This window comes from Gouania willdenowi, unplaced genomic scaffold (assembly GCF_900634775.1).
Source record: "Gouania willdenowi unplaced genomic scaffold, fGouWil2.1 scaffold_354_arrow_ctg1, whole genome shotgun sequence".
In the NCBI taxonomy this organism is placed as follows: domain Eukaryota; kingdom Metazoa; phylum Chordata; class Actinopteri; order Blenniiformes; family Gobiesocidae; genus Gouania; species Gouania willdenowi.
This window is the reverse complement of record NW_021145116.1, coordinates 207,625-228,117: the sequence shown is the minus strand read 5'-3', so window position 1 is coordinate 228,117 and position 20,493 is coordinate 207,625. Positions and strand designations below refer to the sequence as shown.

General features: G+C 39.2%; 1 protein-coding gene across 4 annotated transcripts in view; it reads right to left on the bottom strand.

The window, feature by feature from the left end:
• Positions 1-20,493, bottom strand: part of LOC114459834 (SPRY domain-containing SOCS box protein 4-like) — a 49,628-nt gene that overhangs the window by 25,221 nt on the left and 3,914 nt on the right. The window contains exon 2 of one of the 4 annotated variants that reach the window (XM_028441985.1): positions 2,095-2,182. The exons of 1 other annotated variant lie outside the window; for it this stretch is intronic. The gene's annotated coding sequence lies outside the window, so the exon portion shown is untranslated. Of the gene's footprint in view, positions 1-2,094; positions 2,183-16,459; positions 19,137-20,493 lie in introns of those variants that run through there. 2 more of the 4 variants (XM_028441987.1, XR_003673477.1) reach the window with 2 other exon arrangements.

Here is a 20,493-nt window from a genome sequence, read left to right as displayed (position 1 = left end):
GCCTAAATCTTTTGAACATTTAAATATTTTGAAAATGCTCCCATTTTCACATACAAACTTTGATTTGTATCAAATGTAAATCATTTGATAAATTCTGTGGAAATACAGAGTAAAGACCATTTAATATGGGAAAAAAATCATAAATGTTTGTTTTGGTCTCTCGATCAAAAAAGTCCATGAGAATGTTTTATTTTTTATGGTGTTATTTTGTATCGAGATTCTCTTCATTTTGTGTTAATAGGAAATTGGCCAAATCTTGAAAAGCGTCAGCTCAAACTTTGACGTTTATCGCTGCTTGCGGCTATGTTTTTTACTTACTCTTGCGGACCGAACTGCCTGGTCTTAAGGGCAGGATTTGGCCCCCGGGCCTTGAGTTTGACACATGTCTGATAGGTTGTATGAAAGAACACATGCTGATCCTCAACTCAAATTATGGCCATTGTTAATGATGACCCAAAAACTATTACCGTAGAATCAGGAACATCCTTCCAACTCAGATTCTACGGTAATAGTAGTGATCATTTCCACGGTTACTTTAATGAAACAATGGAGCTACATGTTGCGTAGGGCGTTAGACTACGGCTAGCTAAGTCTAGATGTAGCAGCGAGTGATGACTTTCAACAGAATAATACAGCAGCTTAAAATGCCTTGAGATCTTCCCCTCGTTTAAAGACTATGACTTCAAACATGAATAATCATGGTCCAGATACTGGGGCGTACGTCTGATTTCAGATCATTTTTGACCCTTAAGACACTGTAAAGCAGATAAATAAATGAATAAATGAATAAATAAATTCATTAATGACAGAATGAAGCATTCAATTATAACCCTAACCCTTAAATACTCTTATTCCATAATCATCCACATTATGATTGTTCCATAACCATCAGGTTAGTAGTGACAGATATAAATTACTAACTGAATGAATATCAACAAAAACATGGTGCATATTTGATAAATATATAAATAAAAGCTGCTAGAGTAAGATTAGGATTTATGTAAGACAAGCACGTTCATTAAATAATGTGTTCCAACATTTGTTATGTCATATCTATATGTATATTATAATATCATCTCTGAGAACACAGGATATAAACAGTTGTTTTCCTCAGTTAATTGACTGTAACTCATTCTCAAATGGTAAATTTGATTATGAAACAATAAACTCTGGAAACATAAATTGGGTTTAAGTGTTTGCTGGAACATAAATTACCACCACAGAGTTAAAAATGTAAAGAATGAATGATCACAAAATCAAACACAGAAATCTTTAAATATATGAATGAAACCAAAAGGATCCTTTCAGAGCAGCCTGGAGTAGAACGTGACATTATGAGGACATACATGACAATGTCTAGGGCTGAATATCTATTATTATAGAAGTATCAAAAAGAAAAAGGAGCATTCAGAGATTATCTGGATCATTGATCCTGATCATTAATAAAAATACAGTAGGTCCAAATGTATGAGCAGTTGGGCACCACCATTTATTGGAAAACTGCAATGAAATGTGCAATTTGGATGAAAGTCGGTAAGTAAAGAACCAACCAGACATCACTGGGTCAGAATTCATAAAGATCAGTAGAGATATTGATTATTCAAAGTGATTTAATTAGTATATTGTACTGGATCAACTTTAAATTTTAATGGAATCTTCCATGTTGTAAGATCTAAAAGTTAAAATTTCATCAAAATCCTTAAATGACTTGATGTAATCCTGATGTAACACACACACACACACACACACATAAATAAATAAACACTGGTGGAAATGTGACCCTCAGCCTCCCTAGAGGTGATGATTAGACACAGGCAGTGGTTGAAACACTGGGACAGAGAGAAATGAGCAGCTGACTTAAAGTAAGAACCCCCCCCCATTCATAGACTAAACACTCAACTATGACAAACGTAACCACAGGCAGCCAACGAGCCAATAGATTAGAGACGTTTGTAACGCACAGAGAAACGCTGCGTTTAAAAATAGAAAGCAGGAGAGATATCCTATTATTGTGTGTGTGAGAGGGTTATCCAGGGGTAGCTTATCCTACACACACACACACACACACACACACACACACACACACACACACACCTCTTACAGAGTCCTCTCATGTTTCTCATGGAGCTCCTCAGACTGAATCCATGTTGAATCCAAACAAAAGACAAAAACGCGTCCAAAGCTGTGGAAAAAAGAGAAAAAAGGAGAAAAGCTCAGGAGACTGAAGACCACGACCACCACCAGCACCAGCACCAGCACCAACAGCAGCAGCAACAACAGCAGCAGCAACCGGCAACGCAAGACTGACTGAGAAAGAAAGAGAGAGAGAGAGAGAGAGAGAGAGAGAATCCCTGTTTCCTCACCGTGATTCCCTCCTCCTCCTACAATGCCCCGCCCTTTTTTCTCTCCCAGGAGCTTATCTGTCCTGAGGCTATCACTTCTTCCTCACCCTCCCAGTCCCACCTCCATCCCCCGACTCAACTGACGCTCTAACTCCAGAGTGTTTCCAAGGCAGCAGTAGAATCTAACATATAGTTTATCTCTCAGAGACAGAGAAGAACAGACCAATGGCCTGAAAGCTAATCCCGTCTGATCTCATTAAGTAAAGTTACCCCCCCCCCCCGCCTCACAAAGGGCTCACACAGAGCCGACAGACCCAAACTGCCCCTCCCTCGCTCTGCATTGGCTCAGAACACACACATGTTCACATGAACACAAACTCTCACACGTGCCACAAACACGACACGAGCGGAGCATGTGCACCTTTCTGCCACCTAGGACGGCCCACTCCCCACGTGTTACACCAGCTGGGTTTACATTACAGATTTTTGCAAAATGAAAGCGATTTTTCTAAATGTAAACAAAGTATAATTGCATTTTGAACGTGTTTCAAATGTTTTGGGGGAGGAGCCTCGTAACTCCCGTGAAATCTCATCCAGCGAGACTTCGCTGCAGGAAGACGAACGCTCCTTTGTTGTTTCACGTCTGATGTGGCACTAATAATTATTAAGTCTAAGAAATGTCTGGGTCTCCTCTTCTGTGTACACTCAGAGAGAAGTGGTCATGTGACCAGCTACGTCACGTCATGTGATTTGTGTATTTACGTAAAAAGTGTTTCCATGGCACTTTTGGGACACATTTCAATATTGAAACATCTGAAAAACCTCCTCATGAAAGTGTGAGATGTTTCCATTAGCTATTCCTTATGGCTACTGATGTTTTTGTTTGTTCATGAGTGAGATAGCTATGTGGTAGAAGCTGTTCCTGAGTCTGGTTGTGTGCGAGAACAGCACCATGTAGCGCTTCTCTGAGGGCGTGGGGGTGAACATGGTGTGTGACGTCACGGATGTTGGTTGTCGCCTTACGGGTGCAGCGTGACCTGTGAATGTGGTCTAGTCTGGGGCGTTGGGAGCTGGTGATCCTCTCTGCAGTCCTTACGATGCTCTGGAGAGACTTCCTGTTTTATAGGGTGGAGCCAAAGTCCCACGCCGTGATGCAGTAGGTGATGACAGACTTGATGGCTGACCTGTAGAAGTTCACCAGCAGCTGTTGTGGAAGCCGTGCTTTCTTCCTCAGGCACCTCAGGAAGTGGAGCCTCTGGTGTCCTTTCTTGGCCATCGCTGTGGTGTTGACGGACCGAGTTGCGCCCTGACTGATGTGGACACAAAGGTACTTGAAGCTCTACACGACCTCCACCCTTTTGCCGTTGATGTTGATGGGGCAGTGGATGTTGGGCTTCAGCCTCCTGAAGTCAAGGATCATCTCCTTCATCTTTGTTGCGTTTAGGATCAGGTTGTTGTCTCGGTCCAGCTCCACAGGTTCTCAACCTCTGCTCTCTATGCTGACTCATCGTTGTTGCTGATTCTGCTAACCTCGATGGTGTTGTCAGCAAACTTGATGATGGAGGTAGTGTCATGTGAGGGTTTGCAGTCGTGTGTGTACAGGGAGAACCGTGAGGGGCTCAGCACACAGCCTTGTGGTGCACCCTCCATTCACACAGTCTGAGGAGGGTTAGGGTTAGGCTAGGGTTGCTCCAGTGGCTTTGTTGGGGTTAATGATGTTTAGAGCCCGTCTCACTTCATGGGGGCTCAGCACCAGCGTACCTGGTGGGTCCCCTGCAGTGTCAGTGGTGGGTTGTTGTGGGTTTCCCCCCATTCAAACCTGGCAAAGAGGCAGTTCAGGTGTTCAGGGAGGGATGAGTTGGCAGTAGATGTTGGGCTGTTATTGTCTTTGTGCTCTACCACATGCGTCAGGAGTCAGAGCTGTTAATCTCATTAATGATCTATAACTTGTTTGAATTCAACAGGTTTTCGGATCATTTTAGCATTTCTACACCTATTATTTATTGAAGGATTTGTGCTTTTAAATATAACATTTTTTATGACTGTATACTTTCGATCTCAGAATAAGAATCCATGGATGGACAGTTGAAATTTGAAGAATGAACATAAAAATATGTCATTAATGTGATGATATCAATTGTTAAACCTCCCTAAAGTAAAAATGGAAAGTTCAAGACGACCAGATCTATTTTGCTTTTTCCCACAGCTTCGTCTGTCATTCACAAAGACAGTCTGGAGATTTATAAAATCACCCCAAACCATCCCTCACTCATATGACCTCATCAAATCAAGTTTTTTCTTCTTTGTTTTTGGACGTAATGACTTTTTCCCTCCATCTCGTCTGAACAGAGTGGTCACATGCTCACTCAGCTGGTAGTCTTCCTGTATACACTTCCTTTTCCCAGGGTTGCTGGGACCCACAGGGAACCAGATTCCAAACAAAACCACAACTCCCACCATGTCACCACATCAATACCTCACATACCAGCTGAAAAGTTAAAACAGTAAATGCCAAAATTGGTAGTTTACAGGTGAGTAAACCATGACTACTTCTACATACAAAAAAGACGCTAAAAGCAACTAAGCTAATTTAGGGAACGTTTTGACAAGTAAATATAAAAAAGAAATTACATATTTACAAATAAGTACTAGAAGTACTTTAGGAAGGGCATCCAAGTTTCCATGATCACAAGAAAAGTAATATGAGAAAATATGACAGAGTTCACCTCCTCACGTAGAAACAGTTAAAATAAAAGGACTAAACCCTCACGTATGTATTTTAGCACAAATTCACACATTTACATTCAATTTCCAAACAGGCAGTCTGTTGTTTAGGTACCTTAGCAAACTGACAGATGTCAAATCTTGTGAAAAAAATCTTGTGCGATTTCAGCGCATGCATTAAAGGTGCAATCTGCAACTCTCAGCTCTACAAGCTAACGTTAGTCTGACAGCAACATCACAGTAATATAAAATGCTCTGTTAAAAGCACATTACTGCAGCACTTCTCTCTCTATGTGCACACACCTCAGCAGCAGCAGCAACAACACAGTGTCACTTAAGCAGCCCACACAGAGGCTGCTGCACACACATGAACACATGCACCACAGAGTTCTAGTGTAACAATTACAAATCAAACATAATGTAAATCAAACAGAAAAGTCACCAATTCCATCTTCTACTCCTCCAGACCATACACTGTAAAAAAGACGCCACTCTAGCTCCGGGAAAGGGGCGGGGCCTGTGAGCAACAGCTGTCAGACAGTTCATCAAACACAATCCTGGCTCTGATTGGTTCTTTTTGCTCGGTCGTGATGCATTCTGGCAATCTGCCAAAGGCTGCAGAAGCAGCAGGGGGCGGGGCTCAGTGAGCCTGTTTTTTTCACACAAACTACTAGTTTGATGTAAAGCCGTCCTTATATAGTGACAGCTTTAGTAAATATGACAAAAAGTTACTTTTATAAGAGTTGCAGACTGCACCTTTAAGGTAAAAATACATGGCAATAGTTAACTCAATAAGCATGCTTAGCCCAATTACAGGACGTTTGACAGCCATTGAAGACATCGAACTAATGAAAGCGGATGAAACTGAAACAAAACGGAAAATGGTAAACTGACGCAGGAAAGTGGAAACTGATAAGGAATTTGGGAAATTTTGAAACTGTAATGTAATCCTTTATTTGGATTACATTTGGAAAACGTGTTAAAACAGAGATTTGCTGAAACTGTATTGTGTAAAGTCCAGTAGTAAACCAAAATGTTTGGTCCACTTAATTAAACCTGACACATTATGATCTGAACTGGAAACATTGAATATTCATGTAAAAATGTGTGTAAATATTCTCATTGGACCAATAAATTCTAATAGAATGTAGAGAAAGTCATTGTGACATGAACACTCGGTACATACTTAGAAAGGCTTCATTCAAGCTGTGAGGTTGAAAAGAGGAAACGTACAAATCTGTGCAAACACAGTGACGCTCCGGGTCAACTAAAGAGAACTTTCACATCAACTATGACTCCCACAGAAACAATCTGCCCTTACATTCTGGATGTAGTAGGTCAAGGGTTTTTTGGGATGTTAGCATGCGCTGTAGGACTAAAGCTAATGCTCACGTGTAAGGAGGAGCTAAATGTTTGAAGTAAGGCAAGGAATTTAATTACAGTAATCCACTCACATCCACTACTTACTACTGCTTTCACTAAAAGTCTAATTAAATAACATGGTTTCATTCTTTAGTTGCACAGGAAGAAAACTGTAATGTGTGTTTTATTATCACAACTAAGAAACTCTGTTAGTTTTTAGACCAACAGCAAAGGATGAGCTTTAATGTGAGAGCGTTACAAAGATATAAAGGCTCATTATATTGGTTAGACAATTATTTTAAGGCCCATGGTTAAAAAAGTCATTATCATGGCACACAAAAGCATATACTAGCCTTTAATTTGGTAATACACATGATGTCAAAGGTCAACACTACAAGTGTAATCTTTAATAGACAACAATGCATGTTTAGTTATTACAATTAAATAATTGTGACCATCACCAGCCCTCCCTAAGGAAGGGTAACACTTTTATATCCTCCCTTTAATAAAGAAAGGGCAGTGTTACATCTAGGTGGGCGAGAGGGAACAGGGAAGAGGGAGTCAGGGTAGTAAATGTAAAGGGTGGGGAAGAGTTGACTGCTTTATAGTGAGAGTGAGATGTGTAGTTATAGTTGTGTATATTGTATTTATTATGTTGTGTAATCAATCCAGACTGGATTGATTATTGATTATTGATTATTATACCTAAGTGTGAAGCTTAGGTATAATGGTGGTGTCTGTGGACAGAGGGAAGGAGTGAGTGGTAATAAATAAACCAGGTATTTAGGATCAACGTGTCTAAAGTTAAGCCCAGTTTAATCTACAGTCTAAGACATGTCAGTGTATCATAGACATATGTATGTGTAAGAACCACTACTGCAAACCCAAGCGCTGCCCTGGACCCGTAGATGCAGCCAGGCTAGCAGAAGGAGCGGGGGCCAGGCAGCCCCAGGCAACCCCCCACGGCCGAGCAGCCCCCCAGACACACCCAAGATCCCAAGCCAAAAGGCAGCCACCACCCCCCGCACACACACCCAAGAAGGCCCCAAGGAGCCGAGGACCAAGTGCACCCCGCCACCGACCCCAACCCCCAACCGTCCCACCGGCCACTAGGCGCACTGGCCGAGACCCCCAGAGCACCCCAGGTCACCCTTCATTGATGTTGCCAGCGCAATGAGCCTCTGTTATTGTCAAAGTCAGGATCCCCCCCAAGGGCCCCAGCCAGACCACCATACCGGTATGCAGCGCGCACAGCCGCAAAGTGGCAGAGCCTCAGACCCTGGCCCGACATGGCACCGCCCAAGCAGGGGCCACCCCATGCTGCACCCACAGGCATGCAAGGCGCCACCTGCCCTGAAAGACCCCCGCCAAGATTTACACAGCCAACAGGCTAAGCCCGCCAGATCCCAAGGGCACAACCCCCCGGGACCAGGAACCCCCAAGGGGAGCCTCCGGGCGAATCCCCACTAGTAGAGCCCCCCCACCCCACGAACCGGCCACCATCCAGCAGGACCGCACAGCCCCAGATGGCGCAAGGACAGCAGCCCAGGCCTCGCCGCCCACAGGACGACGCCCCCCACCGGAGCGCGACTGACCAATTGTTGCCACCGCGAGAAGAAGGCACACCAACGGCACACACCTGGTGTGGTATAGCAGCCCCCAGCCAAAGGCGCACGAACCCACCCATCGGCCCGCAGATAGCGGAACAAACCCACCAGGTGTTCGACAGCGACCCCAACCACCGGAACAGCGAAGCGCCACCTCCCAGCAAACATCATCATCCAAAAGTGCCATGCAACCCCGCCCCCAAGCCAGCACCTCCCCAGTGCACTTACTACCTACACTGGTGCAACAGGCCACCCTGGGCCTGCACAGCACGGGGATGGCCCCCAAGGCAACCAGGAGATGGGACAAGCACCAAGCCATACTCCAAGGAAAGAGGCACCCCCACGCCCCGTAAGGCCGACACCGCCCGGAGCGACCTTGTGAAAAGACCACCCAGCAACACTTATGTTTTTTTTTTAAAAAATGTAGATTTAGAACAGTTGGTCACAGATTTTAGGCAGAGAAAGTGAGTCATCACAACCACAGTAGTTGCACAAATTGTCTAAGTTATAGAAAAAAACACTGCAATTTATTATTACTGCAAATAATGTAGTAAAGCAAACCCTGTCACATTTTGGTGGAGTTTTATAGAATATATAGGGAGTGAGATATCTACAACTATGATTATTAACAAAGATTCACGTTGACAAAATCTTTCTGCTCGCTGGACGAGACGCTCTGTCGAGACAAAATTGGCCCGTGGACCTTGAGTTTGACATTTAGAAGCTTATTAACTGAAGCTGAGACACAGTATGGAAGGGTTACCAGGTCTTCTTGAGAGCACATCTACTGTAAACTATCTTTACTAAAAACGTGTTGGAGCATTAGGGGTTAAACTGTCGACGGTAGAGAAAACATCCCCCTCATCTTCTCTACGGGAGCCCCGTAAATTGGCCCTGATTTTCTAGCTCAAGGCACATCCACACTCAATGGGCCCCATGGGGTCTGGGGGGGTCTGGGGACACATGTGTGTGTCTGAATGAGAGCGGGTGTGTGTGTGGGAGTTAATCTGCAGGACAATGGGGGTCCTGTCCACACCCAACACACAATAAATTAGGGCTATAGACCTCACAGCTGAGCAACTTACTGACAATAGACACACACACACACACACACACATCAAACACACACACACGTCAAACACAAAGCCTTCCAACTGTCTACATCGCCCAGGGGGAGAAGGAGTGAGGGGGGATGCTGGACTGGATGGATGGATGGATGGATGGATAGATGGACAGATGGATGGATGGATGAACGGGGGAGGAACAGGAGGGTTAAACAGGGTGAGGACGGGGGGGGGCATAGATTATAATGCACCCAAATATTCAGAAACTGCTTTAACACAGAGATTTAAAAGGACAAAGACTTTTTTTAGGAAGTGACAAAACAAAACACACATTCAATGTTGTGCTCTCACTTTGTGTTAAACTTAGACTAGAATTTACTCACTGCATCTTTACAGCAGCTGTTAAACTAAACCCTATAAATGGATCCTCCACTGTTTTTACAAATGTGGTCTAAAATCTTCTAAATGTCCTTATTACTACATATACAGTATGTCTAACAAAACAGATTATTATGCACCATATTTGTTTAACTCATTCACTGCCAACCCTCCAGTGCCAGAATATTTTGTCCTATGACAATCTGAAATCTGAAAGATTAGACTCTAATTTAATCAGATTTTTTATTTGTTTCTAGCTTGTTTCATTCTTCTGTAATCATCTGTAGAGGAAAGTTTCACACAAATCACCAGTTTGTGACAAAAAGAAAAACATCTTTTTTTGAAAAAATCTATTCGTGACTTTGAAGTAATTTTTTGTTTTAGTGACACCTCATCATTAGTTTCCTTCTATAAAACTACAAAAACAAGACTTAGACCAGGCTTTTGATGGTATCATTATTATTATTATACTATCTATGTCAGAGTTGAATGGATTTCTTACTGTATTTTGGTGTTCCTACAAGTCTCTCCCCCGTCATTCTCCACACACACAACGTCCTCCTCCTCCTGGACATGCAGAGTCAGCACTTGACCTATTTTTTGATGGTTTTCTCTCACCATCACCACACTCTCAATAGTCCACTTAGTTCCACACATGCTGTGGTTGAGTGTGAGCTTCAGCGTTAACTCTGTCTCTGAGCTCTGCTCATCACGGGTGATCTTTATTCCAAAAGTGCTCTGCTGCCACCTACAGGTCACCAGTTGGTCACTACATCATGGTACAGTTAGATATTCACCAGAGAGCTTCGTCACACTGTCTCCTAGCAACCCCAGCCGAAAAACACAATTTACATTTCCTTTTAAAAATGGGACAACTTTACGGTTTTAGAGCCTGTGTTCCTCCATCTTTAAATCACGTGATTGATGATGTCACACGGCCCCACTGCCTGTAAACATCCCAATGACATTTTTCAGTAAAAATGACTTTTTAATTTGTGCTGCTTTTAGTTGCTCAAAATAATCAGGAAAAGTTAAAGATGTTGATGTTTACCACTTTCTTGAGCAAAATAGATTAAAAATTGTGATCCAAAAATAATCTGTGACCACAGGGGGCGACAGTTCTAACTCTGAGGTTTGGTAGTAGACAATGAATCAGAGAAGAAGAGCTCTTCTAAGGGACCTTTACTCTCCCTTAAACAGTGCGAGGTAAAACCACAGAGTAGGAACTGTCGCCCCCTGCAGTCATAGATTATTTTCTAGTCACAACTGTTTTTAATTCTCTTTTGGTAAACATATCAGACCATCCCAGCCTGTGATTGGCTGATCTGGTTAGATCTGTGAAGATCAGCAGGTCTGGTCCTGGTCAGTAGATGATGGACACCACTGAGAGTTCCAGGGTGGGGGACAGTCACTGCAGTGGTATCTGTCATTGTGTCCTTGGGCAAGGCACTTCACCCACATTGTCTAGTATGAATGTAGTGTGTGAGTGAGTGTTGGTGGTGGTGGGAGGGGCCTATGGTTCACCATGACAGCCTCACTTCTGTCAGTCTGCCTCAGGGCAGCTGTGGCTACAGTAGTAGCTTACCACCACTAAGTGTGGAGTGAAAGAATAATGTCTTCATTCTGTAAAGTGACTTTGAGTGTCTATGATAAAGCTCTATATGAAATCCAATAGATCATTATTATTATTATAATTATTTAAATAATGTAAATATTCCAGGTCCTGAGGCCCCGCCCACTGAGGTCAAACAAACATCTGCAAAGAAATAAACATTTGTGAGCAAAAGCCTTCAGGGTCACGTTACCTTCATATTCAGAACTGATAGAAGACGCATTTAATGTGTAACATGAACAAACACAATAAATAATATTTTTCAACAATATCTGAATTGAGCATTAAGAGCTACTATGTCTTTATCTAATAAAAAGGTTTTGGTCTCTAACATTGTTATTCTTTGTAAATGTAAATCACCATCATTTCACTTCTTTTATATTTGCAACCTTTAATGGTTGGCATCCGTCACTGCTGACCTCTCGCTACAACGTGTCGTGTCCTTCCTACAGCGTCCCAGAGAGACCCTAAATCTGAGACACAGATGGGTATGTGATGGGGGGCTCCGCCCCACCCGCAGGGATCCAGGAAAACACATAAACTCAACCCCTGATTGCAGACGCTCATTACTACATGTCCTATAAAGGCCAAGTTCTTCTAATAAACTGTCAGAATCCTGAGCCACTTCAGGGTTGGATGATCAATACGACTCATTGATTATATGATGACACACCACTACTGATGACAGGGAACTGGGAATTAGAACAGATCTGCATGAAAAGGAAAATGTGTTCAAACCTTTAAAATGTGTGTGTGTGTGTGTGTGTGTCCCACCACCACCAACACTCACTCACACACTACATTCATACTAGACAATGTGGGTGAAGTGCCTTGCCCAAGGACACAATGACAGATACCACTGCAGCGACTGTCCCTCATTTAATATTTACATTAACAAAAAGAAAAAGTCACTTTGAGTTTTCTGTTTGTTTCATGATGAAAACATCAGATCATGTGACACTGATTTTATCTTGAAGGACCCCACACTGTGAGGACTGTTATCAGCTTCCTAAACCAGGGCTTCTCAAGCTTGGGGTTAGGACCCCATTTGGGGTCGCCAGGCACTGGGAGGGGGTCAGCTAAGATTTTTGTTTTTTGACAATTTTTGCTTATTTTTTTACACTTTTTCTACATCTCCACCAAACTCACCATATTTTAACTTATTTTCATCACTTATTTTATTTCCATATTTTTCCTCCTTTTAATGTATTTTTGCTACATTACTTCCATTTCTGACACTTCTACATCACATTTTAATGTCTTTTCTACACATTTTTTACACTTTCCAGACATGTTCATCATTTATAAACCATTTCTACCACTTTTAACCTCTTTTTTATTTCTATAGCGCTTTCCACAGATAAAATCACAAAGTGCAGTACAAGCAAAAAACAGCAGCAACATCACAAAAGGATAATAAAACACAAGATAATTTAAAATAATAGTCATCATAAAAGGTTAATAAAATAAACTTCCAGTGACTCCGATCGCTTGACGTTGCATCATTTGCATTGATCTATTCGCCAGAGTCACTGAAGTGGCGTTTGGTGTGAACGCACCTTAAGAATTAAGATCGTTTTAAGGGAGAAACTGTGAGAAAGTCTTTATTTGGGATAAATTGGTTTAAAACGGTTGGTTTGATGCCACCGTCCTCTGATATAAACTAGTCTTAGATTATATGTATAATTCAGATTAGGAAAATTTAATTTCAGTTTAAAGTATTTGAGAAATGTGGATAAAACCATAATGAATCAGCAGGTGATGAGTGGTGTGTAGAATACATCCAGTACAGTATAAACATCAGTGTCATAAAGATGAACGTTGTTCTAAAGGTAAATACAGTCACTGTAGATGATATAAAACATTTAAACACACTAAACTGTAGAGGAAAAGATAAATATCTCCATCCAGATAGAAAAGAGCACAAACACCCCAATGAGAAAAGTGCTTATATCTACGTTGCCATGACAACTACCAAAGTATTGAGGGAGCACCAAGCATATGGAGAAGGTTTTCAGTGGGATGTGAACCAAACATAGAAAGAGGAAGATATGGAGCAGAGTAATGAGTTTCTATACCTCCTCCCTCATCACTTCATCTTTTCTCTCCTTCAGCAGAGTCTTTCCCTGAGGCCACTCCTTTATGACATCACAAGCCTTTGATGTTGTGACCGAGCAGAGAAAGTGATATTATAGATACTTTCCTCAGCACAGGATCAATGACAGTATATCACCTTCATCTTGTTTCTAAATGAACATTTAACGCTGATATCATTTCTCATATTTGTTGGAAGAATGGGGAAAAAAACATCGTTTCACAATAAAATGTATTTATTTTGGTGACGATATTAATAATCAATATTTTTCCTCAGGATCAAACTTCATTCTTTTTTTTAATTCCCATTTCTGCACATTTAGTCATAAATGAAGTCTATGTATTTATAGAGAACTTTGAACAGAATAGTTGTTGACCAAAACAAATAATGTAAAAAAACAATTGTGGACATTCATGCACAGTGTAAATAAATGTCAAAGCAACTCACTGACTTTTGTTTCTAAATAAGGAAAATAAGGAAGATAAAAATAAGTACAATAACTGTAGAAAATACCAAAATAAAACAGATTATTCCAGAAAGTTCATTTTTGTCTTCTATTTTAAATTAATATGTTAAAGTTTCATTTATTCAGACAACTTTTTCAGGAAATTTACTTTGATCTCCTGTTTCCACTGTCAGTCTTCCTCAGAGGCATCTGCTGATCGCTTTGACGAGGGACTGTCAGGCAACAGGGGTTATATGTATATAACTCAACATTAAAAACAGATATATAAATAAATAAATAATATCAGTTCAGCCTTAATGTTGATCTTCTAGTGGATAATATATGGATTTTATTAGCTTGTATTATTTTTAGTGGTGGAACTTGATTAAAAAATACATCTAATTAATTAGAGACTTTGTAATTAATTAATCCTGATTAATCTAAATTAATGTCCTAACAATATTTGACACAAGAAGCAACATTTTCCAGGTTAAATGTATTTTAATAAATGACTGAATCTAAATAGCGTTTATTATTTCATCACTAAGTGCTAACATAATGAGTAATATGAATAAATAATATTATGATTGTATTGATCACAAAACACTAATTTACATTTAACTAAGATATATTCATGTTTTACTGGGTTTTTAGTAAACTTTCTAAAACAAATGTTTTTGTATTAAAATAAAAACATCACTTAATCCAGAACATTCCAGAAAAGTGTCAAATATTAGTATATTTGTAACTGAATCAGTCCTGTATCACGTTCTCATGGATGGTCACAGAAACTCTCAGGTTTCTCCAGCGCCTCCTTTTCCTTTGACTAATTTAGAGAGATCTGTTTCAGATAAACTATTCACGACCAAGCTTTTTTATTCGTGACATCTGTTGTTGTATAATCACTGTTACTAAGTCTAACTGACATTAACATTTTATTCTAGTTTAGATGATCACAAATACTCACAAAATGTCATTTCAGCGTTAGAGCTCAAATTGATGATGGAATAATATATATTTCTATTCTAGATGTGTTGGAAAACTATCGCTAGGTTTTTTCAAACCTAAACATTTATACAAAACTACACCAAAAAGATACACAAATACACATAATGAGTCCAAAAAACATACATCACAGAAAAATACACCAAACGAAAAAATTATAATAATTAGTTTAAAAAAACCAAACACATTTATCATGTTCAGAGTACAGTATGTACACCTCTATGTACATCCAACCTTCAAACACATACTCATTTGGTCATAACTGACAACTCTACTTAAGCTCCTCCCACTATATGAATACATACTTCAGGTGTACATACTCTGTAGTGTTATAAAGGCTTTATTTGCTGTATTTTTTCATTTGCCAAATACAATTAAAAAAAATGCTTTTATGCCTCATATTTTAGTCGACTATATCTGTAACAGATTTAGTCGACCAACATCTTAGTATCAATAAACTAGGGGCGTGAATTCATGGTGAGGGGTGGGCGTGAAAAATAGTTTGAACTTAATTATTAGCATTCTAAAATTTGTGATTGCACATTTGATGTTATTTCTGACCTTTTTCAGTAATTGTTAAAAGTTTGGGCACCACTGAACTAGACTAGAACTGAAACAGTCCTGAAAAAATCACAGTTTGCTGCCAAAATTAGCACTGGTCCTAAAAAGCTCAGATCATGGGCAGGTGTGTGTACGTAAAGAACGTTTACTGAGCAAAACTTCAAATCTAAACATGAATATTCTAAATTAAATGGACAATGGCGCTAAAAGATGTCAAAGATAAGAGCTTTTCCTGGAGATAATTAAATTAAATTAAACAATATAAAGAGGTGAACATGAGACCCATATGCCTGGGAAATACATAAACATACTTTAGGGTTGTAAAAAGGATCATCGTCATAGTGATAACACAGCTGGATGAATAAGTTGTTTCCTTGTGACTCACATGTTCTGGTCTTCTTTTATGGTGTTTTATAACAGTACTGGCTCATATTTGTGATGAGTCATGGAAGCACACACACATACGTACCATAATAAGTGTCACAACTCATGAGACTCCTTAGAAACACAATAATAAATTCTGTTTTCTTCTTCTATGGTGTTGTATCTGAGAGTACAGACTATTATCTCTATTCTATTCTATAGTGAGAAGAAATAAATCCCCCTCCCTCACAGAGCTCTCTCTCCATTGGTCACATCTCCTCTATCTTCTCACACTCAGTGTAAACCTCTACATTACTTAACGTCCTCCTCACACTCCTCACACCAACATCTGATACTTTTAAAAAGTGGTTTAATTACAACAACCATACAAATAAACCCAATACACAGAATAAATGTACATGATAAACTACTTGATTAAATTATTACGTACAACAGAGTTGTAAATATTAATTTATAAAAATTGAAAAATGAATTAAATTAATTTGGAGGTGTCACCAGGCAGAGCTCTACACTAACTTCCTCAGTTGGTCACACCCTACATGCTGATTAATAATTAACCTAACTGGCTCTACTTAAATTAAGCTAACATTAGCATAACCAACTTAGCATCTGCATTGTTTATAGAATAATGTTTGATTCAATTTCATTTATATTGATCATGTAAATGGAAACTTAAAAACAGTTTAAAATAAAATAAATTGACATTAATAAATAAAACAGTATCGTAATCTTCAAATTCTTACACATCTCAGTTTACATGAACACAATATTTATAAAGATGATTTTTTTAGTTAATGTATTTGAAAGTCTACAAAAAGTAACATGAATATGATAACACATAATTACTCATTTCTTGCCACACATAAAACATACATACAAATTGTTATATCATGATTTTATTTGTCATTAATCATTAAAAGCCTCTGTAAAAAAATAACTATTTATATATATACATATATATAATATGCAGGTATTTCCATGTCATATCGAGGCCAGATCTTAAAGAAAGGAAGAAAAAAAAGGTTGAAATTGCTTTTTCCATTTTAGAATTTGAATTCTGCATTTTCCATTTGTTTTCTGTGATCATGAGTCAAAGATTCCCATTGACTGCTGACACAATAACATCATCACTGACCCAATAATATCATCACTGACACAATAATATCATCACTGACACAATAACATCATCACTGACCCAATAATATCATCACTGACACAATAATATCATCACTGACACAATAATATCATCACTGACCCAATAATATCATCACTGACACAATAATATCATCACTGACACAATAACATCATCACTGACACAATAACATCATCACTGACCCAATAATATCATCACTGACACAATAACATCATAACTGACACAATAACATCATCACTGACACAATAACATCATAACTGACACAATAACATCATCACTGACCCAATAATATCATCACTGACACAATAACATCATAACTGACACAATAACATCATCACTGACCCAATAATATCATCACTGACACAATAACATCATCACTGACACAATAACATCATCACTGACCCAATAACATCATCACTGACCCAATAATATCATCACTGACACAATAACATCATCACTGACCCAATAATATCATAACTGACACAATAACATCATCACTGACACAATAACATCATCACTGACACAATAACATCATCACTGACACAATAACATCATCACTGCTGAGTTAATTCTCCTCATCCTTAAAGGAACAGTGTCCTATTGGTTAATCTAGTGGGGGCCGTCCGTCATTAGCACCACCATTAAAACACAAGCTGTGCTCTTATTACATCCCTGCTGTGTGTGTGTGTGTGTGTGTGTGTGTGTGTGTGTGTGTGTGTGTGTGTGTCCATAATGAAGGGACCCAAAACACTGACACTTCCCCTCATTGATCTAAATATTCATGAGTAATTGTAATTATGATAATAGAAAACAGACAAAGAATAAAACAAGAACAAACTAGAGAATCAGTAAATTCCACATCTTGTAATGTACTGTGTATAATAACAGATTAAGTTTTATTTTATATCAAAGCTTTTCTACAAACTACAAAAGGGAAACATTTAGTACAACCCAAGCTGCAAAGTTCCATCCAGGGCCAATAGGTGGCAGTAATGTGGAGGTTTGACAACACAATTAGAACGTTGACCAGGTGAAAATGTGATAAATAGAATTTATCACCAAAAATGGTGAATAAATATATATTCTATGGTTTGGCACAGGGAGGGAGGGGGGGTGACATACGCTAATGCTAAGGGTTATAGGTACAATTTCATAAACACCCATTGCATCACTATTTTAGTACAGTTTGCATGTTCTATCAAGGAACTCAGATTTTCTTCTATTGCAAAAAATGGACAAAAAAACAAAAAAAAACAGAATTCATTTTGTGAAACGGAACAAGCGGACCCTGATTTTTTCTCTCTCTCTTTTTATTTAAAATCATGACACAGAAATGGCTGACATTGCATGTTTTGAGACACTATTACACTATTTTTCACAGGTCATTGAATGTCTAAAAAGTGTAACAAATGTTGCCCATAAACCTGCGTTACCCCGACACGTTTCCATTCTAGTCAATGTGTCCGTTTCTACTGCTTGTGTACGTGTTGCGTCACGCTCCGGATCAAGTCCGGCGTCCTTTGCAACAGTTACACAGAGCTGGACAGGAAGTAGTGCACAGACACCGTTACAGCGTGGTCAGTGGGTCGTATGGTTGAATCCCAGTAATCTACAGGACAGGATGGAGTTGCTTTCCTTCTCCAAGGACACAATCATCTGTTTAGATGGTTCTCTTTGTATTCACTACAACTCCTTATATTGCATGGTTACGTGTGAAGTCGAGATATCTCGTGTCCAGCGGAGCCACAGCGGTGAGCATCACATGACACGGCTGGTGGAGACGTTCTGTATGCAGTGGAAATGTTCCATTTAGACTAGTGATCATGATCAATCTACCACACTTTGAAATATAAATGATTCAAATATTACCTGTGGTGTAAGTTGACTCTACAAATGTATCATTTGAGGATGTTTAATCATCTGATATGAATCTATCTGTAACTATAAGTGATTAAGAAACGTTCATATATAAATAATAAGGTGTGTTTCCCAACAGCGTCTCCAGGACGAGGTCATCCTATTCCAAGAGGAATCCTAGATCATTTCTGATATGAAGTGTGATAACAGACCCTCTGAGTGCTGTCGGCTGCTCTATTTTTAGATTTGAAAGTAAACAGACGGAGAAGCTGGAATGTCTTCTAAAATAAAACCTTCTGTCAGATGATTCGCTTTCCAACTTTTCTAAATCAGTCTGTGACGTCTGCTTTCTTTGTTTTCCTCCCAGCACAGATTTATTAATATCTCCACCAGCAGCTTCTCACTCTTCACTTTCTCTTTACAGCCACTGAACGTTAGCTTCTGCCGTACATTCCTGGACGAGTCAATTTCATCCTCCGGGAAATGTCATCAGACGCCGTCAATGTCGGCGTGAAGTCATGAGCTGGCAGACTGCAGCGTGAGGCATCTGATCCCACACAGACACAGCTTTACGTCAAAGAAATAAAGAAACATCTTCAAATGATCATTTCTATGGTAATGAAGTCCCTACGAAGCGTAACCAAGTAAAAACTTGTGATTGAGTCCCACACATGAGTGTTTTATAAGAGGCAGACATTAGAAACTATTGATTTCACCAGTGACAACATTGATTAAAGATAAATACTCTTAGTCCTGGAGAACCAAACAACAACAAGGAGCATCGACCTCTTCACTGGTCAGTTAGAGACATTCAGGCGTCACAGCTGTAGGGATTTTATGTGATCACGTTCCTTTTTTTCAAATAAACTATCCTCCCTGCATGTTCAGGGACAATATCACGTATTTATATGTTACTTTTCTCCAGAAAAAAACAAATAAATATGTCAAATTTTGCTGATAATCTCTTTTAAAATCTTACAGCTGTGGGGTATTTTGCTGAAAATGAAATGAAAATAGTTCAACGACACAGACTAAACCCTCACTTACATGTTTTGGGGCCATATTTCCCCCATAAAACATGTCTAACATGTAGCTAACGGACATTAGCATGGTTTCAGTTTAAAACTTCTGAATCATATATAATGTCAAAATAATAACCAGTGCAGTAGAGCATAGTGTACCCCTACCATGTGATTCATAGGCTTTTCTGTTGTTTTTTTATTCAGTACTGTCATAATAATACCTCATTTGATTTTTTTTTTAAATATTGTCTTTGCTCTTGGTGCAAGTAACACCTCAGATAATGGAGAATAATGTAATATTTACACACAAAAAAACCTTTACTTGACAAAATGTGGCCCTCAAAATGTAGAAAATAGTGTTTTGTAAAGTTATAAAAGTCAAAATTCATCCTCTATGCTGTGAATAATTAATAGTTGAATCTATTAATATTATTTTTAGTTTAGATTTTTCTGACCAATATTGGATTTATATTTTAATATAATTTAAATGTTTAAACTGCTAAAATGATGAGTGAAGGAAGTAGTTGTAAACTATCAAACAACATATTGTTGCTCAAATTGCCTCACATTAGAACAAAACACATTCATATACTTTCATAAATATTTGGTTTTATGTGGACAGCGCCCTCTTCTGGAGCGTTTGTCTAAACACTTTAAGATGTGCTGTTAGCTATTCTAGCTAACGGCTCGTTCTGATTGGTCAACATCACTCAAACGCCACAAACAGAAGAGGTGACGTTATCGCAGCCCTATTTGGTAGGATTGTGGGAAGTTGAATTAATAAGGAAAGACGATAAACTGATGCAGGAAATGGGTAAATTTTGAAAGTCTGAGTCAGCTGATGATCAGTGATGAATCCATATCTACCAATCAATCAGGTTC